The sequence below is a fragment of the Scyliorhinus canicula genome, chromosome 3 (genome assembly GCF_902713615.1).
Source record: "Scyliorhinus canicula chromosome 3, sScyCan1.1, whole genome shotgun sequence".
Classification (NCBI taxonomy): domain Eukaryota; kingdom Metazoa; phylum Chordata; class Chondrichthyes; order Carcharhiniformes; family Scyliorhinidae; genus Scyliorhinus; species Scyliorhinus canicula.
The window spans coordinates 151,565,662-151,582,132 of record NC_052148.1 but is presented as its reverse complement, the minus strand read 5'-3'; the positions used below and the strand labels follow the sequence as shown (position 1 = coordinate 151,582,132).

The window sequence follows — 16,471 nt, the reverse complement described above, 5'->3', positions numbered from 1 at the left end:
GGTAAAAAGTATATATTTTCCAAATTTCAAAGCAAACCTTATCTGTTAAAATAACTTCTGTTCAGTATAATTCCATATTCTATTTTTACTTCAAAGGGTCAGTGCTCATGAGTTTTTCATTTAACTCTCCTCTTTTACCCCAACTCTCCAAAGGAACGACCTATTACATTGTAACACTCCACAGGCAGCAGCAAACACTAAATAGGAATATAAAATGTCAAACAAATGTAAAATATTTAATCATGGGCTCATCATAGGCAAACCCAATCCAGAAGGATTCTAAGTGATGCTTGTTCCTGACCCCCTACCAGAGGAAACAACATCTGGGCATCCAGTCGGTTCAGCTTGGTCAGAATTTTGTACGTTCCAATTAGATCCCCTCTCTTTCTTCTAAATTCCACTGAATACAGGCCCAGTTGACACATCATTCCTCATACAACAATCCTGCCATCCCAGAAATCACAACAATTCTGCCATCCAAGAATTCAGTCTGATGAACCTGTGCTGCTCTCCCTCTACGGTAAGTCTATCCTTAAAGCAAGGAGATCAAAACTGCATGCAATATTCCAAGTGTGGCCTCATCAAGGTCCTGTACAACTGCAGCAAGACATCTTTGCTCCTGTACTCAAGATCTCTTGCAATGAAGGCTTCCATTTGCCTTCCTAACTGATTGCTGCACCTGCATACTTGCTTTCAGTGACTGGTGGATGAGGACACCCAGGTCATTTCCCAACCCATCACCTTTTATCTAATACTCTGCGTTGGTTTCTCCTTCTACAGTGGATGACTTCATATTTATCCACATTATGCTGCATCTGCCATGTATTTGCCCATTCAACTTGTCCACATCATCTTGAAGCCTCTTAACATATTCCTCACCACTCACATTCCCACCACGTTTCCTGGTATCAGCAGGTACCAGGTACAAAATTAGTTTGCAAACTTTACAAAGAAGGTGCTGCCCAAGTCATGGTGAAAAGAGGTGGCTGAGACATTAGATGGGCTAAAAACTGAAGACGGAGGAGGTATTAGATGGGCTAGTTGTATTTAAAGTTGATACGTCACCAGGATTGGACGAGATGCAACCAAGTATACGGAAAGAAGTAGGAGTAGAAATTGTGGAGGCTCTGCCCATAATCTTCCAATGCTCCTCAGGTACAGGGGTAGTGCCAGGGAACTGGAGAATTGCAAATGCTGCACTCTTGCTCAAAAATGGTGGAAGTGTAGGCAACTGTATGAAAGTCAGTTTAACATCAGTGGTGAGGACGCTTTTACAAATGCTAATTCAGGACAAAATTAACAATCAGACAATTGTTGATTCATTATGGAAAAATCAGTATATTTTTAAGGGCAAATCAAGTTTAAATAATTTGCTTGCTTTTTTGATGCGGTGACAGAAGGGTTAATGAAGTTGTATCGCATGAATTTCAAAAAGGCAAATATAAAGTGCCACATAACAGACTTGTCAGCAAAGTTAGAGCTCATGGAATAAAAGGGACAATAGCAGAATGGATATGAGAATTGGCTGAGCGACAGGAAACAAAGTGAAGAAGTGACATTTGTTTTTCAGACTAGATATCCAATGGACGTCCCAGGGATCAAAGCTAGGAACCCTGCTTTTCCTGACATATATTAATGACCCAGGCTTTGGTGTACATAGCACAATTTCATGAATTGTGCATGACAAAGAAAGTGAATTGTGAGGTGAAGAGTGGTAAACTTCAAGAGGATTATAAACAGGCTGATGCAATAAGTGGACGTGACAGATTACATTAAATGCAGAGCAATGTGAAGTAATTATTTTTTGTAGGAAGAATGAGGGGGGGCAATATGATAGTCCAATATGATAGTCTGCACGTCCTCCCCGTGTGTGCGTGGGTTTCCTCCGGGTGCTCCGGTTTCTTCCCACAGTCCAAAGATGTGCGGGTTAGGTGGATTGGCCATGCTAAATTGCCCGTAGTGTCCTGAAAAGTAAGGTTGGGGGGGGGGGTTGTTGGGTTACGGGTATAGGGTGGATACGTGGGTTTGAGTAGGGTGATCAAAGCTCGGCACAACATTGAGGGCCGAAGGGCCTGTTCTGTGCTGTACTGTTCTATGTTCTATGATAGTGTCTTAACTACCTTTTTCACCATGACTTGGGTAGCAGCTTCCTCCTCCGTGAAGACTGCAAGTTTATTTTGTACCTCATAGAATCATAGAATTTACAGTGCGGAAGGAGGCCATTCAGCCTATTGAGTCTGCACTGGCCCTTGGAAAGAGCACCCTACATAAACCCACACCTCCACCTTATCCCTATAACCCCACCTATCCTTTTTGGACACTAGGGGCAATTTTTCATGGCCAATCCACCTAACCTGCACATCTTTGGACTGTGGGAGGAAACTGGAGCACCTGGAGGAAACCCACGCACACACGGGGAGAACGTGCAGACACTGCACAGACAGCGAACCAAGCCGGGAATCGAACCTGGGACCCTGGAGCTGTGAAGCAACTGTGCTAACCGGTGTGCTACCGTGCTTCCATACTCCCTGCCTCCAACTGTAAATTTCCCTAAAGGTCCCTAACTGGCCCACTCCTAATAGGAGATCCTGGGCTTTATAAGCAAGAAAAAGTTATGGGACACTGGTTTGGCTTCAACAGGAGTATTACATTCAGTTCTATGCATCGCTCTTTAGGAAGGCAAAGGAGAAACTGCAGAAAAGATTTATCAGAATGATTTTCAGGGTGAGAAGCTTCAGTTACGTAGAACGACTGGAGATGGTGGACTGTTCTCCTTCAAGAACAGTAGATAGGGAGACATGTTTTTTTCTTTAGCGGAAAGATAGGAGAACCAGAGGTCACAGATTTAAGGCAAATGGCAAAAAAATACAATGATGACATGAGGAAAGACTGTTCTTCGTGGTTAGAATTTGGACTGTCTGCCCAAGGCATTGGCGGAGACAGATTCAATCATGATTTTGAAAGGACAATTATGAAACAAAAAACAATTGCAGGGGTAGAAGAAAGGGCGAAGAAGTGGGACCTCATAGTAAATGATCCTCTTGGTAAGAGTGAACATAACATGATAGAATTTCACATTCAATTTGAGGGCGAGAAATCCATGTCTAAATCTCGAGTCTTAAATTTAAATAAAGGCCACTACGAGGCTATGAAGACACAATTGGCTAAACTGCAATGAGAAAACAGGTTCAAAGGTTAAGATGGTAGAGAAGCAGTTTTAGACATTTAAAGAGATAGCTCATAACTCTCAGCACAAATGTATTCATTGAGAAAGATTCCAAGAGAGGGGTGAACCATCTATGGCTAACGGAGGAAGTCAAGGATGGCATCAAATTGAAGGAAAAGATACAGAATACTGCAAAGATTAGTGGCGAGCCAAAGTTTTGGAAAATTTTAGCAAACATCAAAGCTTGACAAAAGAAACGAGCGAGAAATTGGGAGTATGAGGGAAAACCAGCAAGAAATAACAATAAATATGGTATATAAAGTATATAAAAAGTAAAGGAACAGCTAGATTAAGTGTTGGCCCTTGAGAGGATAACTGGGGAATGAATATTGGGAAAGAAGAAAGTTGCAGAGACTTTGATCAAATATTTTGTATCTGCCTTCACAGTAGAAGATGCAAAAAGCATCCCAAGAATAGTAGAAAAGTAAGGGCAAAAAGAGATGGAGGAACTTAAAATAAGCACAATTAGAGAAAAAGTACTAGAAAAAAAACTAAAGGCTGAAAAATCCGCTTGACCTGGTGGCCTATTCTCCAGGGTCTTTAAAGAAGTGGCAGCTGAGATGGTGGTTTCATTGGTTACAATCTTCCAAACTTCCATAGATTCTGGGAAGGTCCGAGCAGTTTGAAAAACCTAAAACGTAACAGCTCTATTAAAGAAAGAAGGGATGGAGAAATGGTGAAACTATAGATCAGTTAGCCTAACATTCATATAGGGAAAATGCTAGAATCTATTATTAAGGGAATTATTTCAGGGGATTTTGATAATCATAATACAACCAGGCAGACTTTTTTTTTTATAAATTTAGATTCCCCAATTATTTTTTCCAATTAAGGGGCAATTTAGCATGGCCAATCCACCTACTCTGCACATTTTTGGGTTGTGGGGGTGAAACCCACGCAGACACGGGGAGAATGTGCAACCTCCACACGGACAGAGACCCAGAGCCGGGATCGAACCTGGGACCTCAGCGCCGTGAGGCGGTTGTGCTAACCACTAGGCCACCGTGCTGCCCTCAACCAGGCAGACTTAACATGGTTTTTTGGAAGGAAAATTATTTTTACCAAACTTATTAGAATTTAAGATGTGGCAAGCAAGATGAATAGAACATAGAACATAGAGTAATACAGCACAGAACAGGCCCTTCGGCCCACGATGTTATGCTGAACTTTTGTCCTAGGTAAATCATAGATTATCATAGAATTTTGGACACTAAGTAGTGATTTTGGATTTCCAAAAGGCATTTGATAAGACATCACATGAGGTCATTGCACAGGAGTTCATGGTGCTGTGGGTGATAAATTAGCATAAATAGTACATAAGCTAGCTAATAGTCATTTGCTACCTATATTAGTGACTTGGAAGAAGGAACCAACCATACTGCAGTCAAATTTGCTGATAATTCAATGATAGGTAGGGGCTGCAAGTTGTGAGGAGGATTCAAATAGTCTGCAAAAGGATATAGATAGGTTCAGTTACTGAGCAGAAATCGGGCAGATAGAGTCTTGTCTTTCATTCATCCTTGGTCAGAGGATTGGCAACACCAAGAGAAATCTTTCTCCGCATATTTTTATTTTCCAATGCCCTCATTGCCTGCTCCTGAGTGAGGCCAGTCCACATTCTAAAATTATCCATTTATGCCATCTAAAGACTTCCTTGTGCATGATTCTCAGGCATTTGCCTCGCATTGTCTCCTTTTCGAAGCACTCTATACCTGTTTGCATCGCATGTCCAAAACATGTGAGCTTCCTCGATATTACCTAAAACGGTTCGTCCTAACACCACTTTTCTTGAGCAGCCAATCATTTGTTCGCTTGGTATTTTACGATGACAAACGGAATATGTCTGAATCCTTTCATTTCAAATATTCTTATTTGAGTCTCATCACCCTCCTTGATGATCGAGATGGAGCATAATCTGGGAAAATGTGAAGTTATCCACTTTGGCAGGAAGAATAGAAAGGCAGAATATTATTTAAATGGAGAGAGACTGCAGATGGCAGCAGTGCAGAGGAATCTGGATGTCCTTGGACATGAATCACACAAGTTAGAATGCAAGTACAGCAAGTAATTAAGAAGGCAAATGGATGTTGGCTTTTATTCCAAGATGTGTGGAGTATAAACTTTCTTGCTACAAATGCATAACACCTTGATGAAACCCACACAGAGTACTGGGTACAGTTTTGGTTTCCTTACTTGAGGAACATACTTCCATTGGAAGAGAAGTTATACTAGGCTCATTCCAGAGATGAAGTGGTTGTCTTATAAGAAAAGGCTGAGCAGGTTGGGCGTATACTCATTGGAGTTTAGAAGAATGAGAGGTTATCTTATTAAAACATTAAGATTCTGAGGGGCCTGGCAGGTTAGATGCCGAGAGAATATTTCCCCTTCTGGGAGAACTTGAGGGCACAAATTCAAAATAATGGTTCTCACATTTAAGTTATAGATGGTGGAGCAATTTCTTCTCTCAAAGGATTGATATCTTTGAATTCTCTTCCACAGAGTAATGGAGGGTGGATCAAGAAATATATTGAAGGCTGTGTTAGATAGATTTTTGATCTTCAAGAGAGTCTAAGGTTATTTGGGGGGGGCAGCAAGTAGGCAGGCAAGTGGAATCCAGACCACAATCAGATCAGCCTTGATCTTAATGAATGGCAGAGCAGATTCAATGGCCTGAATGGTCTACTCCATTTCTTCGGATTTTATGACTTGCTCTTGCAGAGACCCAGAGAGCTGGCACAGTGAACAAGCCAAATGGCCTCATTCTGTGCCATAACCATTCTATGATTCAGCTAGGCAAGCAGAGAATGTTCCTTCGCACTCCTGACATGTGCCTTGTTGATGGTGAAAAGGCTTTGGCAATCAGGTGATGAGTAACTCATCATAAAATATCCAACCTCTGAGCTGCTCGCTGGTCCAGGTAAGCTTCTGATCAATGATAACCCCCAGGATGCTGATGGTGTGGAATTTGGTGATGGTCATCCCATTTCTGGTCGCCTCATTATAGGAAGGATGTGGATACTTTGGAGAGTGTACAGAGAAGATTTAACAGGATGCTGCCTGGACTGGAGGGCCTGTCTTATGAAGAGAGGTTGAGGGAGCTAAGGCTTTTCTCACTGGAGTGAAGAAGGCAGAGAAGTAACTTGATAGAGGTGTACAAGGTGATGAGAGGCATGGATAGAGTGGATAGCCAGATACTTTTCCCCAGGGTGGAAATGGTTGTCACGAGGGGACATAATTTTAAGGTGATTGGAGGAAGATACAGGGGAGATGTCAGAGGTAGGTTCTTTACGCAGAGTGGTGGGTGTGTGGAATGCACTGCCAGCAGAGTCATTAGGGACATTTAAGCGACTCTTAGACAGACATATGGACAGCAGTAAATTGAAGGGGTGTAGGTTAGGTTGATCTTAGATTAGGATAAATGTTTGGCACAACATCGTGGGCTGAAGGGCCTGTACTGTGCTGTACTGTTCTATGTTCTATGAATATCAAGAAGAGATGGTCAGACTCTCACTTGTTGGAGGTTGTCATTATCTGCACTTGCAAGCTACAAATGTTCCTTATACTTGTGATGGCCAGCCTGCATGCTGCGCAGAGCTTGTTGCATACAGGCATGCACTGCTTCATTATCTGAGAAGTTGTGCATGGAACTGAACACTGTGCAATCACCAGCGAATATCCCGGCTTGTGACTTGATGTTGAAGCAGCCGACGTGGTTTGGATGCTGCAGTGAGGATCACCTGCAGTGAAGATGATTGGTTTTCAACAACCATAACCATCTTTCTTTGTGCATGGTATGAATCCAACCGCAAGTGAGTTTCCCTATTGACGTTCATTTTATTAGGGAGCTTTGTTGCCACACTAGTGGAATGGTGCCTTGATATCAAGGGCAGTCAGTCCCAACTCGCCTCTGGAATTCAACTCTTTTTGTCCATGTTTGTATCAAGACTGTAATGAGGTCTGGAGCAGATTAGTCAGGGCAGAACCAAAACTGAGCATCCATGAGCAATGATAAAATTGTCAAAAATTCATTGCACTGTGTCAAGAGGCCACGATGCAAACACTAGCCTATCACGGAGTATCAATTCCTTTGTTGACCAGTGCTGTGTACTGCAAAGCAATCCCAGATTGAGAAATTTAAAATGAAGCACTTACATTTTTTTCAATTATCTTGTGTATGATTTGGCATGTCTCAACATTTCCAAAATATGATAGCTGCAGAAAATATCAAAACTTAGATAAAAATACTGGAATGTGGAGACAAGACAGTTTCAAAATATGGCTTGCTGGCCTTTTGCTCTTGACACTGTACTTGAAAGCTGCAGAACTCTCGATGAATTACAGGTTTCAGATGATTACCAGTTCATTGTATCATTAACTAAAATTGTTTTAAAACTGAAGAGGCAAATAAGACCAGGCAGTCCTTTGAAACCATTTCATTTTGAAAATCTCCTCTCATCTCTTAAAAGTAGAAAAACAGCATCTATTATTAGTGTTTACAGCAATGTAAATAAACTCCCATCAGAAATGTTTAAGAGTTATATAGTACTTTAATCATGCTGTCAATTGTACCCAACTCAGACTTTGTTTGGATGATTGTAAACAACATTGCAGCAGGCAAGGTATCTGGTTAATACTGAGAAAAGGAGGGGAAGCATTAGTTTAGCAGATTCAGCTAATCTCTTAAATTCAGACATTGGAATAAAACAGATAGCTGCCCTCACCAGACCTAAAACTCTCAAAATTATCTTTTACCGAGATCCACATCACTTAAAATAATACCATATTCCTGAACACTACAGGAAATTCAGACTGCAGACAGAAGCATGTAATCACGATCAAAACCTTTAGTGGCTGGCATTGCAGTTGACTATTCCCATAATAGGCTGAATCGCAGCCTTCACACAATAAAAGTTATGTGCTGCAGTGACAAGATGGTTGATCTCAGACAAAGTTCTAATTAGCTTATTATCCAGGTGCAAAGTTACATGGAAATTTATGTTGCGAGACACCATGATAAGAGACAAGCATTTTCTGAAGTCAATGGATCTGAATTCCTAGTAATTGTCAATCTACCCTTTCAAATTTAATTGGAATAATTTAAGATTTTTCCACATGAGAACAGGGAAGTAATGTATCCTTTATGTCTAAGACAGCTAACCAATACTTCTGGATGACTTGCTGGATAATCCTGATGGAACTCTGTTCAACTCTCCACAGGTGCTACCTGACCTACTGAGTATTTCAAACTTCCACTTTATATCAGTTTGTCTACCTCCACTAATAATTAAAGAAGACATATGATCAGACAGTGTTGGGGCAGCTCATGCACAACTTTTGAAGGTGACAGGATGAATTGAGTGGCGTTCTTTGCTTTACAAATAAAGACAAGAGTACAGAAGCAACGACGTTAAAATAAACCTTTATAAATCACTGGTTAGGTCTCAGCTGGAGTAGTGTGTCTAATTCTGGACACTGCACTTTAAGAAGGATGTCCATGCCTTAGAGATTATGCAGAGGATTGGTAAACACATAGCTTGTCGATTCAACAAATTTCTACGTCCAATTAATTTAGGATCCAGGAACAAAAGGAAATGATTGGCAAAGACAAATGTGGGCCCATTCGAGACAGAAGAATTCAAAATGAGCATCAAGGAGGTGACAGAGAAATAAAATAAATATTTCATGTTTGTCTTCACAGAACAAGATACAAATACCTCCCAGAAATACTAGAGAATTAATGGACTAGTGGGAGTGAGGAACTGAAAGAAATTATTGGTAAAAAAGTAGTAGTGAAGAAATTAATGGGACGGAAAGTTGATAAATCCCCTGGACCTGTTGATCTACATCCTGGAGTATTGAAAGAGGTGGCTATAAAGATAATGGATGCATTTGAAATCATCTTTCAAAATTCTCAAGATTCTGGAATGGTTCCTGCAGATTGGAGGTTAGAAAAGAGGGACACAGACCTATTTACTTGACATTAGCGGAAACAAAAACGCTAAAATCTATCATAAAGGATGCGGTAAATGAACACTCAGAAAGAAATGGGAAGGTTAGGCCGTCAACATGGATTTATGAAAAGGAATTCATGTTTGACATCTGTTAGTTTTTTGAGGATGTAATCAGCAGAATAGATATGGGGATACCAGTGGATGTGGTGTATTTGGATTTTCACAAGTCTTTTGACAAGTCCCACACAAGGAGGAACACATGGGATTTGGGGTAAAATACAGACATATTTTCAGAATTGGTTGACAGACAGAAAACAAAGGAATAAATGGGTAATTCTCAGGTTGGCAGGCTGCGACTAATGGGTTACCATAAGAATCATTGCTTGGGTCCCAGATATTCACAATCTATATCAATGATTGAATATGGGGACCAAATGTAATATTTCCAAGTTTGCTGATGACACAAAACTAGGTAGGAATGTAAGTTGTGAGGAGGATACAAAGGGGCTTTGAGGGATTTAGAAAGACTAACTGAGTGGGCACTGAGATACCAGATAGAATATAATGTGAAAATATTTGGAATTATCCACTTTGGTAGGAAAAACAGAACTGCAGAGCGTTTTTAAAATGGTGAGATTGGGAAGTGTTGATGTTCAAAGGATACTGGGTGCCCTTGTTCATGAAACATTGCAAGTTAGAATTCATGTGAAGGAGAAGATAGTAATTAAGAAGGGTATGTTGCCCTTTATAAAACAGCATTTGAGTATACGAGTAAAGATATCTTGCTGCAATTGCATAGAGCCTTGGTAAAACCACACCTGGGGAATGGTGTACAGTTTTGGTCTCCTTACCCAAGATAGGATATACCTACTAGGATATACTTATTAGGATTTGTTCAACAAAGGTTGACCAGACTGATACTTGGGATGGTGGAATCGTCCTACGAGGAGAGATTGAGGAGACTGAACCGGTATTCTCTAGCATTTAGAAGAATGAGAGGCGATCTCAATGAAACTTATCAAATTTGATAGGGCTCAACAAGATGGATGCAGGAAGGACGTTTCTCCTGGGTGGCGGGGTCTAGAATTAGGCGATTCAATCTCAGAGTAAGTGTAAGGAATTGCCTCACTCAGAGGTAGCAAATCTTTGGAATTCTCTACTGCAGGGGGCTATGGAGGCTAGGTCAAAGAGTACATTCAAGTCAGACAGCAATAACTATCTAGAGGGTAAAGACATCAAGGGATATGGGAATAGTGTGAGAAAATGGTGTTGAGGCAGAATAATAGACCTGCCGCGAGGGGCCGAATAAATTACTCTTACTCTCATTTCCTGTGTTCCAATGCTCCAACTCATTTGTGACCATTTCACGTTCAAGGATGTTTAAATGCTTTCATTTTGAAGTATTGCTTCATGCTAGCAATCGTCTACTTCAGTAAGTCATTGCTGGGAAACTGAAGTTATTCTCAGCAACCATGGCTGATAACATCAGGGCAACATCTTAGGGCATGGGTTGAGCATGGGTATAATGAGGTCCGTGCAGTCACCATGGTCATAATTGAGTACATCACTGACATGCTAAAGGCACATTTTACGTTTCTGAATCAATCAGGGAGACTCTGCAATATCTTCTGCAAGGATCTCAATAATTGTAGTTTTATGCCATCTGCTGCACATGTATGCTGCACAAAAGTGGTTCATCAGAGATACCATGGAGGCCAAAAATGCAGCAGTGATTAGCCAGTGCAGCGACAGGCTGAAATGGGTGTAAATGAAAACACACTAAGAAATATTTGTTCCACTTATAGAGCAAAGCTTCATTTGAGTCCCATATATGTCCACTATACTAACAGTCCTATTGAGATCTTTACCTTTTTCTCCACAAAGAGGTCAGCTCTACAGCCACTTTTCAATATCCAACCATCTGAACTCCTATTCATGTAATCAAATTGTCACACCTGTACAAAACAAAACGTATTTGCACAACAACCCAGAATTTTATTGCCAACCCTTACTTGTGTATGTTTCTAATCTTTCTTATCACTGTATATACTTCAAGGTGCCAGGGGCGTTATATATGTCAGAGGCAGCACCATCATCTGAATGCGATGCAACTAGAACTGGACGGTGTATCTGCAGAGCAACAAATCTATAGGAAAATGGAGACAATGGTACCAAGGAGATCATTGAAGCCCTGCCAAAGCCCCACCAGCAGCCATTACCACAGCAGTGTTTTCAACCACTGCTACTGCACTGTTTGCAACCACTGCCAAAGACATTGAAGCTGGAAGAAATTGTCTTCGTGATACTCAATACCTCAGACCCCCTACAGCAGGCATCTCGGCATCCATCAAGGAAGGACAGGCTGCTTCAACAGCCTCTCCTCCAGATGCCTAAATGCTCCACCATGCACTGCAGCACTGTTGATTCTTTCTCCAATGACCTGCATTTCCTGTGACTAATATCCTCCACTTGATCCACCATTTGCTACACACTGTCCAATATATTCGCTTTGATCCCTGTAATCCCTGAGACTGCTCACATTTAAAAAATAAATGAATTCCCTCGCGACCAACAGTCGCATGACAATCTAAGATTTTTATTGTAACATAAACGATAAACCTTTGTACGCCACACCACTCTCAGCAGATATTCAGTAGCATTGAAGATTCAATCCCAAAGTCCTCCCAGCTTTTCAGCAGGCTTTCTTCTCCCTGCATCACCAGGGTAAGTCTTCTCCTTTGAAAGTTGTTGGTCTCAGTCATCTGATTATGTCCCAACTGGCTTCTAGTAGCAAGACATCTCTTGTAACTCTTTGGTCCAAAAATCTCCATAAGTCCCGTCTCTTTGAACAAAAACCCTCTTCCATCAGCATTCTGCTTGGTGGCTAACATATAACAAAGTCTATTCTTCGGCTTACAGCAGTAGCTGTTTCTGTCTCCACTCTCCAAGTCCCTGAGCCTCTATGTGCCTGTGCCCAGAAAGACCAGCTGCCTATCCTTGTGTCAAAATTTGAAAACTGGCATTTGATTTTCCATAGTTTTCGGCCAGGGGTCTGCCTTGAGACAACGATCTCACCATCCACCTATTCAGGTAATTCTATTCCATTTCGCTTTAAATTAAAGGAAACATTTAAAAACATAATCCATTGTAAAGTTGTACATTCGTAACAATTCCTTAATGCCTGCACAAATACTTGATGCCCAACCATCATGTACATATTTTTAAATGCACAATACAATACAAGAGATCCAGATTATCCATCTCTTTAGTGGAGAATGGATATTGCCTGATCCTATAAGCAATGTTTTCCTCCACGTGTCTACCTTCAGCTGCTCTTGCTTAATTGCAGTCTGTATCAGTTAGCCTCCAGCAGTGAGCTTTTCAGTACATAATAGAATACTGGTATTCCTGCCATAGAATTCAAAGAGGAGAATAGACAGAGAATAAACTAGTCAGAGAAGGTGATAACACGTCCAATACACAAATCAGGAAATCTAGCTAATAGCACAGGGTAGTTAAAACACATATGCATTAATTCTGGATGTTGGTTCTGTCTGCAAATGTCCTCGAGTCATAGACTTCCTGCAGTGACCATTCTAAGATAGGAGGACATCAGAGGACATTCGGTCCATCGAGTCTGCAGCGACCCTCTAAAAAAACACCCTATCGAGACCCACACCCCCACCCTATCCCTGTAACCCAGTAACCTCACCTAATCTTTTTTGGACACTAAGTGACAATTTAGCATGCCTAATCCATCTAACCTGTACATCTTTGATTGTGGGAGGATACCGGAGCAGCCAGGGGAAACCCACACGGAGAGAACATAAAAACTAAAAAAAGCATACAAGTATTTCCTGTATTTATCCAAGTACCATAATAATTGGATTTAATCTTTCATGTCATTAAAACAAGGTATTTCAAATATAGATAAAAGTACTTTAAATTTAGAAAGCAAATCCATTCAGAAATATCTAAAATTTAGAAGCAACATTCGTTCAATACACTATTCGCTTTGTTCTCTATGTACCAGTGAATTAAGTTTGAAAGACAACAGAGTATGAAACCCAATACTCCTACTGTAACTTGAACCTTCAAGTGGTGAATAACGTAGAATTCTTGCTTTAAATGGGGGGAAAAAAATCACATATCCAACCATTCAAAACTACAAGCTTTAAAGTACCCAGAGGCAAATAAAAAGGAAAGGTTTGTTTAAAAGCTTGTTGCAACAAGTTCATAGCATACACTATGCAGTACTTCAAAGAAATCTTTGTGAAGCCAAGTTCCAATTCAAAATATTGACAGTTTTGTTTCTGCAGTATAAGGCTTTTATATAGATAAAGCACACAAATGCTAACAAAATAGCTGTATCTTAGATCAAACTTCCGATTCCTCTACAATACATCAAGTATGGAGTTTTGTACACAACTGGTGCTTGGGATTTACATTAGTCACAACATGAATAACCTTTGCTCCCATTAAACATTCATGCCAAATGTGCACTCTATTAGCAAAAGATTAATTTAAGTTCGAGATTTTCATTCCTATGATCTCACTGGAATATACTTGAGCAGATATAATTAAATTTGAGAAGGAAGATGCATGGAATGGGGCATAAATGGTAAAAGAAAGGTTTTGAATTACAACCATTTTTGCATAAAATGAATACAGATGGTATCAGCTTTTAAAAAAAAAAATGGTAGCAGGGCGATGGAATGCAAAATATAATCATATAGAATTTACAGTGCAGGAGGCCATTCGGCCCATCGAGTCTACCCCGGCCCTTGGAAAGAACACCCCACAAAAGCCCATGCCTCCACTCTATTCCCGTAACCCAGTAACCCCACCTAATCTTTTTTTGGAGACGAAGGGCAATTTATTATGGCCAATCCACCTAACCTGCACATATTTGGGCTGTGGGAGGAAACCAGAACACCCAGAGGAAATCCACGCAGACACGGGGAGAAAGTGCATATCCGCACAACAGTGACCCAAGCCGGAATCGAACCTGGGAGCCTGGAGCTGTGAAGCAACTGTGCTAACCACTGTGTTACCATACTGTCCACGGTAAAAAGTTTTTTTTTAAATCAACCCTTGTGAAAGCAAGACAAGTTGTCTGGAATACTAAGATTTTACACAATATCATTCAGACTTCTGCAATTGAAACTCAAAGATTCTCGTAATCCTGCTTTGCCACTTAACCTATCAGACCACCTGGTGCATTTGCTGCTTTAATCTTTTCTTGATTTATAACTCGCAATTGTTGTTACAATAACTAGAAACACAGAAGAATGACTGTAGTAAAGTGGAGGAATTCACATAGCATAACAGTCCTATCTACACCCAGAAAATGCCAAGTTAATTCCCATTTTTAGTGTAGTATAGCAATGAGTTCAATTGTACATTAATGGGCAAGGGGCTGAGAGGGGGAGGTCACGTGGTGCAAGCAGGGAGTCATCCACGAGCCCCAGCTCTGCTCATCCTTTAATCCATTGCTTCATCCTGCGCATTTTTCAGGATAAATAGTGTGTGCTATGTCCCTGGAAGTTCCTTTTTAAGTATTTTTATTCAACAAATTTTCAACAGTATTACAATACAAAACAACTCCACAAAAACCTCTCAGCCCACCACCCCCCCCCCCCCCCAGCAAACAATGACCTCCCAGCCCACCTCCCCCAACAAACAAAAACCTCCAGCCCTCCCCAAATGTCGAAAATGCAGGATGAATAAACACTAACAATTGTCCCATCACTCACCACCCCCCTCCACCCCAGAGCAAACCCCCCTCTCCCCCGCCAACCCCAGAGCAAACATCACGTTTTCTAGGGTCAGAATCTCTAGCACTTCCCCATGCCATACCAAGGCACAGGGTAGAGAAGCGGACCTTCACCCCAACAAGACCCGCTTATGAGCAATCAGTGAGGCGAAGGCCAAAATATCTGCCCCAGCACCCGCCCGCAGCTCCGGCTGGTCCAACACCCCGAATATGGCTTCTAGGGAACCAGGCTCCACATCCACATGCAGAACCGCCGAGATAGCTGAACACTGTCCTCCAAAACCTTTGCAGCTTTGGGCAGGACTAAAATATATGCACACAAGTCGCAGGGCACTCCCATATCGTTCACAGACATCGTCCACTGCTTCGAACAGCCAGCTCATCCTAGACTTTGTGAGGCGCGTCCTGTACACTACCTTCAGCTATATCAGCCCCACCCTCGTGCACAAAGTCGAGGCATTGGCCCTTCACAGCACCTCACACCACAAACCCTCTTCCAGCACCGCCCGCAACTCTTCAGATTGGTGGATGTTGTTTACATGGACTTCAGTAAAGCCTTTGACAAGGTGCCTTATGGCAGACTGGTGCAAAGGTTGAAGTCACACAGGATCAGAGGTGAGGTAGCAAGATGGATACAGAACTGGCCCGGTCACTGAAGACAAAGGGCAGCAGTAGAAGGGTGTTTTTCTGAGTGGAAGGTTGCGACTCGTGGTGTTCCACAGGGAACTGTGCTTGGGCCTCTGTTGTTTGTAGTGTACATAAATGATTTGGAGGAAAATGTGGCCGGTCTGATTAGTAAGTTTGCAGATGTCACCAAGATTGGTGGAGTGGCAGATAGTGTTGAGGATTGTCAGAAGATACTGCAGGACATTGATAGGTTGGAGACTTGGGCAGAGAAATGGCAAATGGAGTTTAATCCGGACAAATGTGAGGTAATGCATTTTGGTAGGTCTAACATAGAGGGGAAATACACTGTAAATGGCAAAACTCTTAGGAATATAGAAAGTCAGAGAGATCTGGGCGTGCAGGACTACAGATCTTTGAAGATGGCAACACAAGTGGACATGGTAGTCAAGAAAATAGATGGAATGCTTGTCTTCATTGGGCGGGCATCGAGTATAAAAACTGGCAAATCATGCTACTGTTGTATAGAACCTTGGTACGGCCGAATTTGGAACATTGCGCACAATTCAGCTCACCACACTACCAGAAGGATGTGGAGGCTTTGGAGAGGGTGCAGAGGAGGTTTAACAGGATGTTACTTGGTCTGCAGGGTGTTAGCTATGTGGAGAGGCTGAATAGAGGGAGGTTGAGGGGTGACCTGATAGAGGTCTACAAGATTATGAGGGGCATGGATAGAGTGGGTGGATGGGCAAGCACTCTTTCCCAGGGTGGTGGGGGTCAGTCATCAGGGGGCATAGGTTTAAGGTCCGTGGGGCAAAGATTTACACAGAGGGTGGGAGTGCCTTGAGAGGTTGTGGAAGCAGATACATTAATGCCGCTCATAAGGCATCTTGA

At 41.7% G+C, this 16,471-nt stretch overlaps 1 protein-coding gene across 1 annotated transcript in view; it reads right to left on the bottom strand.

Annotated features, from left to right (window-relative positions):
- The window catches only part of adgra3 (adhesion G protein-coupled receptor A3), a 200,285-nt gene that overhangs the window by 89,477 nt on the left and 94,337 nt on the right, over positions 1–16,471 (bottom strand). The window lies entirely within an intron of this gene.